General features: G+C 43.5%; 1 protein-coding gene across 1 annotated transcript in view; it reads right to left on the minus strand.

Moving 5' to 3' along the window:
- Nucleotides 1-11,100, minus strand: part of LOC120918607 (protein-glutamine gamma-glutamyltransferase E-like) — a 45,652-nt gene extending 34,552 nt beyond the window's left edge. Inside the window, exon 1 of the mRNA XM_040330279.1 lies at nt 11,013-11,100. The gene's annotated coding sequence lies outside the window, so the exon portion shown is untranslated. The remainder of the gene's footprint in view (nt 1-11,012) is intronic.
- Between the last annotated feature and the right edge of the window lie 1,157 nt (nt 11,101-12,257).

Consider the following 12,257-nt stretch of genomic DNA (forward strand, 5'->3'; position numbering starts at 1 on the left):
GACAGCCTGTTGCTGCTGGTTCTCTGTTGCTTTACCAAGTTTATGTTGTTACTATGTATAGACTGCATTTATGCATCCTGTGTAAGTCACTTTGGATGGTGGTTTGCTGATTGTTCATACTTGCATATGCTGTTTACACAATTATATCCTGGTTAGTAACTGTTCGTGCATGATGTTCCATGTCTTTGTTTATTGTTTTATAAATAAATTATATATACTTTACTGCTGTTTGTTATGGGTTATATAAGCCATCTTCCCTATTATGGGAAACCACTGTCGGTGGCACGGAGACGGGGGAGGAGTGTTGGCAGGTGTTAGTGCCCATTTAAGTTTTGACCCTCCTTTAGTGAGGTCATCGATGAAGATGGTGCCCATATAAATACCAGCTGTGAATGAGGGCTGAGTGGAGTGGGCTATGTGAGCAGGTTACCCCTGGGCAGCATCCTGGAGGAGAGAGTGAGAGTGCTCAGCTGGGAAGGACTGCTAAGTTGGACAATTTGGCACAATGTAGGGTGCAGATGGAGAGACCTTGCCACCTCTGACCTTTAACTACAGGTCTGTAGGCCTCGGGGCCTAGGACTGAGAATCAATATAGTGAGCTGAACCAGTATTGTGGGGCTTAGTAGGAAAAAGTGTGAAGATGGCTGAAATCAGATAACTAGTTCTGCACTGTCTAAGGACTGCTGTCAGAATGTAATTTCATGAAACTGGTGATCTTCACTGCAAGACTATCAGTAAAGCTGGATACGCACTGTACAACTTTTGTTGTTCGATTTCCTTTAGATTTACCTTCAACTATGTAGTGCAAGGGCCTGCCTGATTGCATACAAATTAAAAGTGTTTAGGTTTGACCCTTTATTATATGATTTTGGTAAATCTAAAGGAAAAAATCTAAAGAAGATTGTATAGTGTGTATCCAGCTTTAGTCGGATGTGATATTAATCTGTAATGGAAATGTGTACAAGAAGCACTTAAAGGAGTTGTAAATAATTTTTTTTTTTGCTGAAATGACTGTTTACAGGGTATAGAGACATAGGGCCATATTCTTAAACAAGTTACGCCGGTGTATCTACTGATACACCGGCGTAATTCGAAATTCCCGCCGGCGTATCATTGTTTTGTATTCACAAAACAATATACGCCGGATTTAAGCTAGGATCCGACTAGTGTAAGTCACATACACTGTCGGATCCTAAATGTAATTATTCCGCCGGCCGCTAGGTGGCGTTTACGTTCAGGTCTCATTTGTTTATGCAAATGAGCCTGATACGCCGATTCCCGAACAAATTTGCGTTGCGTAACCGTCGCTTACGTCGTTTGCGTAGGCGTAAGGTTACCCCTGCTATATGAGGGGTAACCTTACGCCAGTCCCACGTAGGCCATGTTAAAGGGGTGGTTCCCCCTTAAAAACAACTTTTTTTTATTCCACTGGCCCCCCACATTACAATCGAATTAAGGCTATTATTTTTTTTTTGCTGCTGTACATACCTTGATACAGCATCTTCACCCGTGCATCCGGGTTGCGAGTCCCGCGGGAGTGGGCGTTCCTCACATGTGTTTGATTGATGTTTTTCCCAAAAACGAGCTCTCCCCCCGTCGCGTAAGCCGCGTCACGATTGGCGAAAGGAGCCGAACGGCTATGCGCATGCGCAGTATAGCGCCGACTCGCCGTTCGGCTCCTTTCGCCAACCGTGACGCGGCTGACGCGACAGGGGGGAGCTCGTTTTTCCGAAAAATGTCAATCAAACACATGTGAGGAACGCCCACTCCCGCGGGACTCGCAACCCGGATGCACGGGTGAAGATGCTGTATCAAGGTATGTACAGCAGCAAAAAAAAAATAATAGCCTTAATTCGATTGTAATGTGGGGGGCCAGTGGAATAAAAAAAAGTTGTTTTTAAGGGGGAACCACCGCTTTAAGTATGGCGTCGGGTCCGCGTCGTGTTTTCCCGTCGGGTACGTCGTTTTACTAAGTCGTTCTTGAATACGACTTTACGTCAATGACGCACACGTCGGCGTCATTGACGTTTTACGACGAGAACTGGAGCATGCGCACTGGGCTATTTTAAGCCCGGCGCATGCGCAGTTCGTTCGAATCGGGGGCGCGCTTAATTTAAATAGAAGCCGCCCCCTTGGATTTACGCAGGGATACGCCGGGCCAATTACACTACGCCGCCCCAAACTACGGAGCAAGTGTTTGGGGAATACAGCACTTGCTCCTGTAGGTTGGGGCGGCGGAGTGTAAATGGCTTACGCGCCGCCCGCCTACTTTCTACAAGAATATGGCCCATAATAGTTAACTGATTCCTTTTAAAAACGATTCAAAATAGATAAAAATCAATCATATAATGTACCTGCAGTTTCTAGTTTCGTTTTTGCATGTTGCTTCTCTGCTGTACAGAGCCACAGAGCCAATACAGGGCAGTGATGGTTTGGAAAATGAAACTGATTGGTGCTGAGGGGTTTTAGACACACAGTAATCACACCTTTCTTGATTAGTGACCACAGAGAGAAAGCTCCCAGTACTGTGGAAAACAGACAACCAGGAAGTGTGGAGATCAGAGAAGAATTGCAGCAACTTGAGAGCAAAAACGAACAATGAGGACATGAAAACAGCACTGCATTAAGGTAAAGGAAGCTAATAAGATAAAAAAAAAATCCTTTACAAACCCTTCAATGAATGCAGTAAACGGTTAAAATGCAATGGAGTGGACATTCCTTTAAACTGCGTAGCAGGCCTCTGGCTGGGATTGTGATAGTATGTGGGTCTCTGGATGGGAGAAATGTGACATAAGATGGTGGAATTGCTTCTATAAGACAGGTTTGTGGTTGCTCTGTCCAAGGAAAAAGCAGGGGGGACCTGGGACAGTGTGATGGGAAGCACTTTCCAGTCCAGGTCACTTACGCATGCACTGCTTGTTGCAAATAAACAGAAGTGAGCGGAGGAAAAGCAGAGGTTTGGGTGCTCACAAAAGACATTACAAGGAGACAGAAAAATACAGTAAGAAATAATTCCATGAAAAATGCAGGGCCATTAAAGGGGAGCTCCACCTAAAACAGGAAGTTCCGCTTTAAGTCCTCCTCAGCTCCTTTTTCTGAAATAGAGCTTTTGGGGAGGAGAGAGGGAGCGTGTATTTGATTTTGACAGGTACCCCCTCCCACTTCCGCTCCAACCGCCTACAATATTTGTAGCTGGCTTTTAATTTTTTCCTAGGGGACTGAAGCTCCTCTATAAGTAGTGTATGTGTATGGGTTATTTTTAGAGAGTTAGGATTTCCTTTAGTGTCACTTAAATTCCTGATAAAATATAAATACAGTGCTTTTGAAGTCCATATCTGTTGGAGATGATAGAGTTGAAGGATAAGGTTCCACACAGAAAGGTGCTATGAGATGTCCACCACCAACAGCAGAAGTACACATTGACCCTTAGGCTTCATTCACACTTGGCGGAGTCCGCCTGCTCCCGTCGGCTCAGCGGGAGATCAGTCCGCAGATCTCCGCTGAGTCGACGATGACAAGCTCCTCTCTGTTCACTGAGCGGGGAGGGGCTTGTCGGGCCCCGCTGTGTCCCTATGGAGCGATCTGATGAAAACGGACAGCATGTTATCTTACCCGATCTGATCCGCATGGACGGATGGGGACGTGGCCCCCATATGTCTGTTTTTAGCGGGTCGGATCGGGTCGGATGTCAGCGGACATGTCTCCGCTGACATCCGACGCTCCATAGCGATGCATGGAGTGGCCGTTCAGGTCCGCCGACAGACGGACCCGAACGGCCAAGTGTGAATGAGGCCTTACCCTATATGATGGACCCATTTGCCAAAAGCGGTCAAAAAACGCTTAGTTACAATCCACTCCAAATTTCAATATCCACAAGACCTCCTGGTGTCTGTATTCCCCAGGTTATGGCACACTCCATCAAAGACAGGGCCTCAGATTATGCAAGATATGTGAATAGGCAAGAAGACACTTCATTGAGCAGTATTAATGATAACAACATTTATTAAAAACAACCAAAGTACTCACACACAGTGTTGGGTAAAACCAACCAACAAAATGGCTGACTACCATACGTGGCGATGTCACGTGACCAAGTTCTGTCCAATGCGTTTCATCATAAACAGATGTCATCAGGGGCCTTATCCTTGAACTTTTTAATCTCCTACAGATATGGACTTCATTTGTTCTTAATGCAAAAACACTGCATTTATATTTTAGTTGTATAGTTGTTTTATACCAAGAAAACTTGGCTAGCTGCTTTTGCTTGAGTGTTTTAAGATATTACGAGCGCAGGTGTATTGTGTTTTATTACTTAAATTCCTAAATTGACTAAAGGAACGAAAGAGCTGAATGCAGCCGAAGATCATCAGTGTGATTGTCTGTCCTGTTGAGTGTCCTTGTGTGTATGGTAGGAATATTGAGTTGTAAGTTTCATCTAGGTTAGGAATTGAATGGTGCGATGTTATTTGTAAGGTGATACAGAATATACTGGTGTATAAATCAAGTCCTGTAAACTCAGGTTTTCTCGGCGGTAAAAAGTCAGCCGAGAAAACCGAGGGGAAAGCCGAGAACCCGGCAGGAAAACTGTCATGGAGCTTTGGCCGGGAATTCCGGCCATGTGTATGCTCCATCAGCACTGCCTCGCAGTGTTTCCCATAGGAAAGTAGTAGATCTGAAAAAAAAACGCTGGGAATCCCGACGGGAAAATAGAGAGCAGGTTCTCTATTTTCCCGCTGGGATTCCCGGCTGTTTTCCTGATGGAAAAACTGCGAGGAAACATGCACACGTCCGGTTTTCCCGGCCAAACGCTCTCCTGGCAGTTTTCCTGCTGGGAAAACTGGTCGTGTGTATGAGGCTTAAGAGTTTCATTGGTTCAATAAATATTTTTGTGTGTCTCAAAAAAGCAACTGGCCCATCCTAAATTTCAGTTGTTGTTGTGAGTTGGCTGGTTTCGATATTGTTCTCATGCTTTGATCCATCTATCTCCAATCCCTTTTTGTTTTTGTTGCTGTGATTTGTTATGATTAATATAGTTTATATACCTCACGAGGCTTGTTGAATCACCTGCTGGCTTTCCATATCTTGAGAGTTTGGTGTTGAAATTTATTAGATGCATCCATGGTGCTGCATGTGGCTGCCATTGGAAATAACAGGGTCCAATACAGTCTACCTGATGCCCCCCCCCCCCCCAACTGAAAATGCAAAAACAATATTTTCTCCAAAAATACACAAAAATAATTATTCAATCATTCACATACAGTGCTTTGAAAAAGTATTCACACCCCTTGAAATTTCCACATTTTGCCAAAACGTAAAAAGAAATGTATTTTATTGTAATTTTTTGTGATAGACCAATAGACATGTGCACACTGAATTATTTCGTTTTGGAATTTCGCTTTCATCCGAAAAATACATTTATTTAGTTACTCCCGAAAATCCAAATCAATTAAGGTTGAATCTGTCAATTGAAGGCTTATGGTGTCTATCGAATGTTCTAAGAAGATTCGACGAAGTAGCTAAACTGTATGACGCTGCAATCGCACATTTCCGGTCAAATTCTCTGCCCACAAGCTATAGTAGAATTCTAATGTTGTATGACTAGTAATAATTATATTTATTATCATTACTAGTCAACCAACTTTAGAATTCTTCTATAGCCTATGGGCGGAGCAATTGACCATAAATGTCCACTCACTGCGATCATATGCTTTTATCTGCTTTGTCGAATCTTCATGTCTTAATGTCAAATCTTTCCGCTCTGTGTCGAATAATCTTGGACTAATAGAGTTAGGTTGGGCACATTTGACCACAGGTTCGATAGACACAGATCGATATTCTTACCGTCATGTCGAATCTTCTATCTGTATCGAACTGTTGTTACAACGAAAGAAAAATAAAGCATTTTTATGTTGGATCTTTTGGATTTCAGATTCTGCACGTTCGTTATCGTTCGTTATTGTTAAAACGAAAACGAAAATCCCAGAAATTCGGACAAAAATGCTTTCGGATGAAAACGAATGCACATGTCTATAGACCAACACAAAGTGGCACATAATTGTGAAGTAGAGGGAAAATGATAAATGGTTTTCAATTTTTTTAACAAATAAATATGTGAAAAGTGGGATGTGCATTTGTTTTCAGCCCCCTTTATTCTGATCCTCCTAACTAAAATCTAGTTGAACCAATTGCCTTTAGAAGTCACCTAATTAGTAACTGGAGTTCACCTGTGTGTAATTTAATCTCAGTATAAATACAGCTGTTCTGTGAAGCTCTCAGAAGTTTGTAAGAGAACCTTAATGAACAAACCGCATCATGAAGGCCAAAGCACACACCAGACAGGTCACGGGTAAAGTTATGGAGAGGTTTAAAGGAGGGTTAATTGTTAAAAAAAATATCCCAAGCTTTGAACATGTCATGAAGCACTGTTCAATACATCATCTGAAAATGGAAAGAGTATGGCACAACTGCAAACCTACCAAGACATGACCGTCCACCTAAACTGACAGGGCGGCCAAGGAGAGCATTAATCAGAGAAGCAGCCAAGAAGCCCATGGTATATACTGCGGCAGGTTGGCTCCCCCGAGCCAATCGACGTAACGCTATGTCGTTCTGTGCACTTGCTTTTGCGGGCGTGCGCCCACCGTGTGCCATGGGAGCTCACCCGCGGGTGCAGTGGACTCGATGTCTGCCGGCCATTCGCAATCACGGGAAAGAGAGGCAGAACAGGGATCTGCCTTTTTAAACAAGGCGGATACCCATTCTGACAGGGGCGGAGAGAGAGATCAGCTGTTCCTAGTGATCAGGAACAGCGATCTCTCTCTTCTCCCAGTATGTCCGTCCCCCATACAATTAGAAATGCCTCCCTAGGGAACACTTAACCCCTCCCCTGCCTGTGGCATTTATATAGCACTGATCACTGTATTGGTGTCACTAGTCACCAAAAAGTGTCACTTAGGGTCAGATGTGTCCGCCACAATGTCCTGCTAAAAATCGCAGATCACCGCCATTACTAGTAAAAATAAAAAGTCCCTAAATCTTTCCCCTATTTTGTAAACGCTATAACTTTTGCGCAAACAAATCAATATATGCTGCTTGTGTTTTGTTTGTTTTTTTACCAGAAAATATGTAGCAGAATACATTTGGCCTAAACTGATGAATAAATGTGTTGTTATATATATATATATATATATATAACATTTTTTTTTTTGGGGGGGGGGGGGGGGATATGTATTATAGCAGAAAGTAAAAAATACATATTTTTTTTTCAAAATTGTTGCTTTTTTATTTATAGCGTAAAAAATAAAACACACAAAGGTAATCAAATACCACCAAAAGAAAGCTATATTTGTGGTAAAAAAAGGAACTTCAACTTTGTTTGGGTACAGCATCGCACGACTGTGCAATTTGTCAGTTAAAGCTTCGCAGTAAATCCTTCCGGGCTGAAGTGATTAATTTGGCTATTGTTGTGTGCATGAGTCTGTGTTACGCTATGGGTGATGCAGAAGCTGTACGAACACAGCCACAGGTGTGCACTCGTGGCCACTAACCCACACCTACACACTTATCAAATTAGGACCTGCGGCTGTGTTCATGCAGCCACTGCATCCTCCTAAGGCTGGGTTCACACTACGGTTTTCCCGTCCGTCAGCCGCATACGATTTATATGAAAAACCGTATGCGGCTGAAACGGACGGGAACGTATGGAACCGCACATATGTACGTTTTCCATTGACATTAATGTTAAAGGAAAACGTATGCGGTTGCCATACTGTTTTAAAAACGACCGCAAAACCGTGGTTGAACACGGTTTTGCGTACGTTTAAAAAACGTTTTGCCAGCAAATCGTACGCACCCGGATGCATCTGAGTGCATACGATTTGCAATGGATTCTCTATCTATACGTTTTCCCGTCCGGGCCCGTACGTTTTCGATACTGAAATCGTATGCGGCTGACGGACGGGAAAACCGTAGTGTGAACCCAGCCTAAAACAGGTGGCTCCAACTTCACAAACAAATCTCTCATTCACACTGTATGGGCCAGAGAACCCGTGTGAATGAGCCCTTAATTTTTCTGAAATTTTTTAAATTATTCTTTCCTTTTTTACAGGAAGGGGTGGAGGGTAGGAATTAGACCCCCTGTCATTTTATCTTTGAGAAAATTTGAGGACACAGATTCTTCAGTTCCTTTCTCTGAGTCCTTTCTCTGAGTCTCCAGTCCATTCATAAACTGAAGCAGAGTAAACGCATGGCCCGGGCACATAGGGGGAAATCAGATGTGGGCAGCACAGGGAGGGAGATCAGTGGGGCAGGATGGAAGGACAGTTAAAGAGCAATGCACTTTGTCTGTGTCTCTTCCCCCAGCAGCTGAAAGCTGGCAGAAGGGAGAGGGGAAGAAATCAGCTTTCAGTTGCTGGAGGGAGAGACAGTGTATCATTCTGTAACTGTCCTCTCATCCCGTCACACCTGACAACCCCTGTTCTTGGGCCCCCTACAGTAGGACTGATGGTACCCCCTTGTCAATGGCTCTTGCTAGGCACTCTCTAGATTTGGCCCTGCAAAGCTTTGTCTGCTAAGGGCTCCCTTTGGTTTCACCACTATATGATAACAAGAGTAGTGATTGCAGTGTCACTTCTCCTGCTAACTAGGAGCTAGAGGTGGTTAGAAAGCAGTGGAGAGGGGAAGAGAGCATGAAAGAGATGCAGGCTGTGTTCTGTCCTCCGCCAGCTCCTTACTCTGACCATGAGTGGTCCATGCAGCCTTGCCCCCCCCCCCCACACACACGCACACTGATTAAGCAACCTGCAATCAAACTTTTCATTTAAACAGGGTATGGGGAAATTGAAATACTTGGGGATTTTTCTCCCCCAAACCCTGGCCACTACATTCAAAGAATACTTTCCTCCCCTGCTTTTTTCTTTTCGTAAGGACTTGGGAAAGTGGCGTTGCACACCTGGTTCGGAAAAAAATGTATTTTAGAAATGAATGCTCCTGCACATATTATATCTCTTCCAAACCCTTCCAATTGTTATTCCACCAAACTTCCTATACCAGGTTAAAAGGAATTACAGTTTCTATGGCGGACTGCCCAACCCCAATCAAGGTAAATAACGTCACTATGCCCAAACTTTTTCAGAGGAATAGGGTTTTCCAACCCACTGCATTACTATAGATGTTTCCATTTGGTCAGGGTACTAGACTGATGCAAGCAGACTTAAGAACTCCTGTTTCCCTGGAAGAAGTCTCATGGTTGTCGGATTTTTGTCCCACTGCCTTCAGAGATCAATCGATCATTGGAGCCACCTTCAAGGTCATCTTTAAAACCAAACCTAAGGTGATTAACATGGTTGTCACCTCGCCTATGTTTCCCATCATAGGGAACCCAGAATTCCCACTCAGGCTTAGTGACCTCAAGTTTCATCCAACTTTCATGACAAACCACTTTCGATTAAAAGATTTTCATGACTATGCCACATGAAAACCTGTTCAAGCCATATAGTTGATGGTGAACCCCCCTTTACCTTCATGGCAGGCATTTCAAGTCATACACTACCTCTCATCCCTTTATTCGCAGAAGGTCACCCCTGCACACCCTTCGAAGATAGTTTTACACACACACCTCATCCCTTCGACAGTGTTTCACTCCCTTTGTTTTATGCTCCGCACCTCTCCAGATGCATACACTCCTATCTTCATCTCAGACTAGTAGACTGATCTAGCGCTATAGTTCTGGAACAGAAGGAGTTTATCTAGCACGTCCTCTATCTCTTCGAGACTACAAGAATCTGGTTATAAGCACGATGGTATAATGATCTAGTGAAACTACATCACATGTTCCCCAATGTAGATCCTACTGGCTGGAGGTGTGGAATCTCATGAAGGCACCTTGCTCAAAGTTTTTTGGTCATGTCTACGGATCTGCCCCTTCTGGCACGATCTCTACACCCTATCCCAGAACCAGGACCCAGCTGCCTGTCCACTGTATCTTAGCACGCTTTCTAAACAGAAATATCGCCTGTATCTTGGCCCACTGGAAATCAACCACACCCCCACTGTAGTTTAATCAGTATTATGCAGATGGAGCACCCTACCTCTTATTTGAGGAGACAGGAGGCCCGCTTCAAAAACATGGTTTTCCTGGTCCCAATTCATTTTCTCTGATAAGTATAAAGAGCCCCTCAAAAACGACACTGTACTAGACCGAGGGGGTAGTCCCCCCCCCCCTTCCCTCTCCCACACCCTTTTTACCCTCTCTCTTTTTTTTTCTTTTCTCTTTCCCAGTTGTGTAGTTTCACATATCTCTAACTTCTCTTAGGGAAATTTTTTGGCGGAGTGCATTATGCTTCCCCTCCATTGACGTGCATTCAGTCCACATGTGTAACCTCTCACTTGCCCTTTGCAGGCCTATGATGGACGTCCCACCTCGGCAATTGTTCCTTAAAGCAGAACACTCCTTTCTACTCCTGACATTTTATACGACTACTACTATGCGAACCAAACTTCTTTCTATGTGAACCATTGTTGGTGACTAGAAGATACTACTTTTTATTTTGTGTATATTGTTTATTTTGTCACCAAAAATAAAGGATTTAAAAAAATAAGGTTGATGTATGCAACCACTTGGGTTGCAAATGTCAATGACATAAAACCTGACGCATGTATGTTCCACGTAAAGGACAAAGGATACTTCCAAAAATACAAGATCAGCACGTGTCATCATCAAGTTCATACGAAGGGCAATTAGTAATTGTACCATGATTAATTCAACCATCACAAGAACATTTCACGGCTCTCAATCAAAAAGTTCAACCTTATTAAATTTAACATATTCTACTGTATGATTATTTCACATCGTTCCTGGTAAGGAATTTTGCAGAGCTAGTTTTTACATATTGATGGGCAGGGTTGAAGATTATAAAATCGTGTCATGCAGACCAGCTTTGCTTGTTTTCTGACTACCTTAAAGTTCTTTGTACATTTTACTGAGTGTGTTGTGCGTTAAATCTAGCACTCACCTCCTGTCTTCATGCAACATATCCATTCCCAATGAATCATGGAAGTTCTTCTGTGGCCCCTTCTTTCTTCTTGTGATGAATGCAGTTGTTGTGTTGTGGGGGAACGCCTTTTGAAACCGCACCAGAGCAACTAAAAATAAAAAGTGTGAGTCACATTCCTGTTTCAACGTGCCACACAAGCACAATATTACTCTTTGGATAAACTCTAGGGAAACAGCTATATATTAAAACTAATATTTGAATATAGTTGTAATTCTGTTCAGCGACTCGAACCCTTTGACAATGCTAGGGTCTAGCATCCAATTAGTAGACACAAGTATTGTCACATGATCGGGGTAGTGATGTCACAGCTACTCTTAGCACCCAACACTTTTAGAAGCGTCTAGCGCTTCTGCCCCTCATTCCAGCATCCGTGTTTTGGCTAAGGCATTCTCCTTGTCTTTATCCACCTGCTAGCTGATTCATGTGGTCAGTCTCTGGTTGGAAACTCAAACCTGTTATAAGCCAGCTAAACCCTCACTTGGATGCTTGTGATAGATAGTGATATGTGTGTTATTCCTGATCAAGCCCCCTGTCTTTATGCCCTGCTCTGCTAGATTGGATTTCCCTGTGTATGATCTTGGACTGGATTTTAGACTATTCCCTGAACTCAGCCTGCCTTTTACCTGGACTGCCATTGAACCACGCTACCTGCCTGTATACCGGAAGGATCGGTTTGCTTTACTTAGTTTGTGCCTGGCGTGGTAGCTAGGCACTATAGCATAAGTCCTGGGGCAACCGAGTACCTGTAGGCCTGCTTTCCTTATGGGAAAGGGGAGTGCTATAGGTGAAGAACCCATTAGCCAGCTATAGTGACTGACTATATAACAAGTAAATTATGAGCAAGAACTTTTCAGGATATTGTCATTGGAGCAGCATAGTCAGTAAAAACCAGCACATAGAACAAGTATCTGGGGTCAGAAAAAAGTTCAGGCTGTTGAGGTGGTAATGGGAGGTGTGCGGGTGTGTTTAGATAGGGGTATGTACTCAGGGCTGCCGTCAGTAGGGAACAGAGACCATGTTCCAGATCTAGGAGACAAACAGAGAGGCGCCTCTGGGTGCAATACTTTAAAACAATTTAATTTTTAAAAACAAAGCCACAGGTTAAAAACCACTCACATTTAGGTGGTCAAGTAAAGGCATGTAGGAGCAATTCTCCAGGGAGGAGTGGGTGTCATCTGGTGCGTCTGGTTGGTATCTTCCTCG

Source organism: Rana temporaria, chromosome 12 (genome assembly GCF_905171775.1).
Source record: "Rana temporaria chromosome 12, aRanTem1.1, whole genome shotgun sequence".
Classification (NCBI taxonomy): Eukaryota; Metazoa; Chordata; class Amphibia; order Anura; family Ranidae; genus Rana; species Rana temporaria.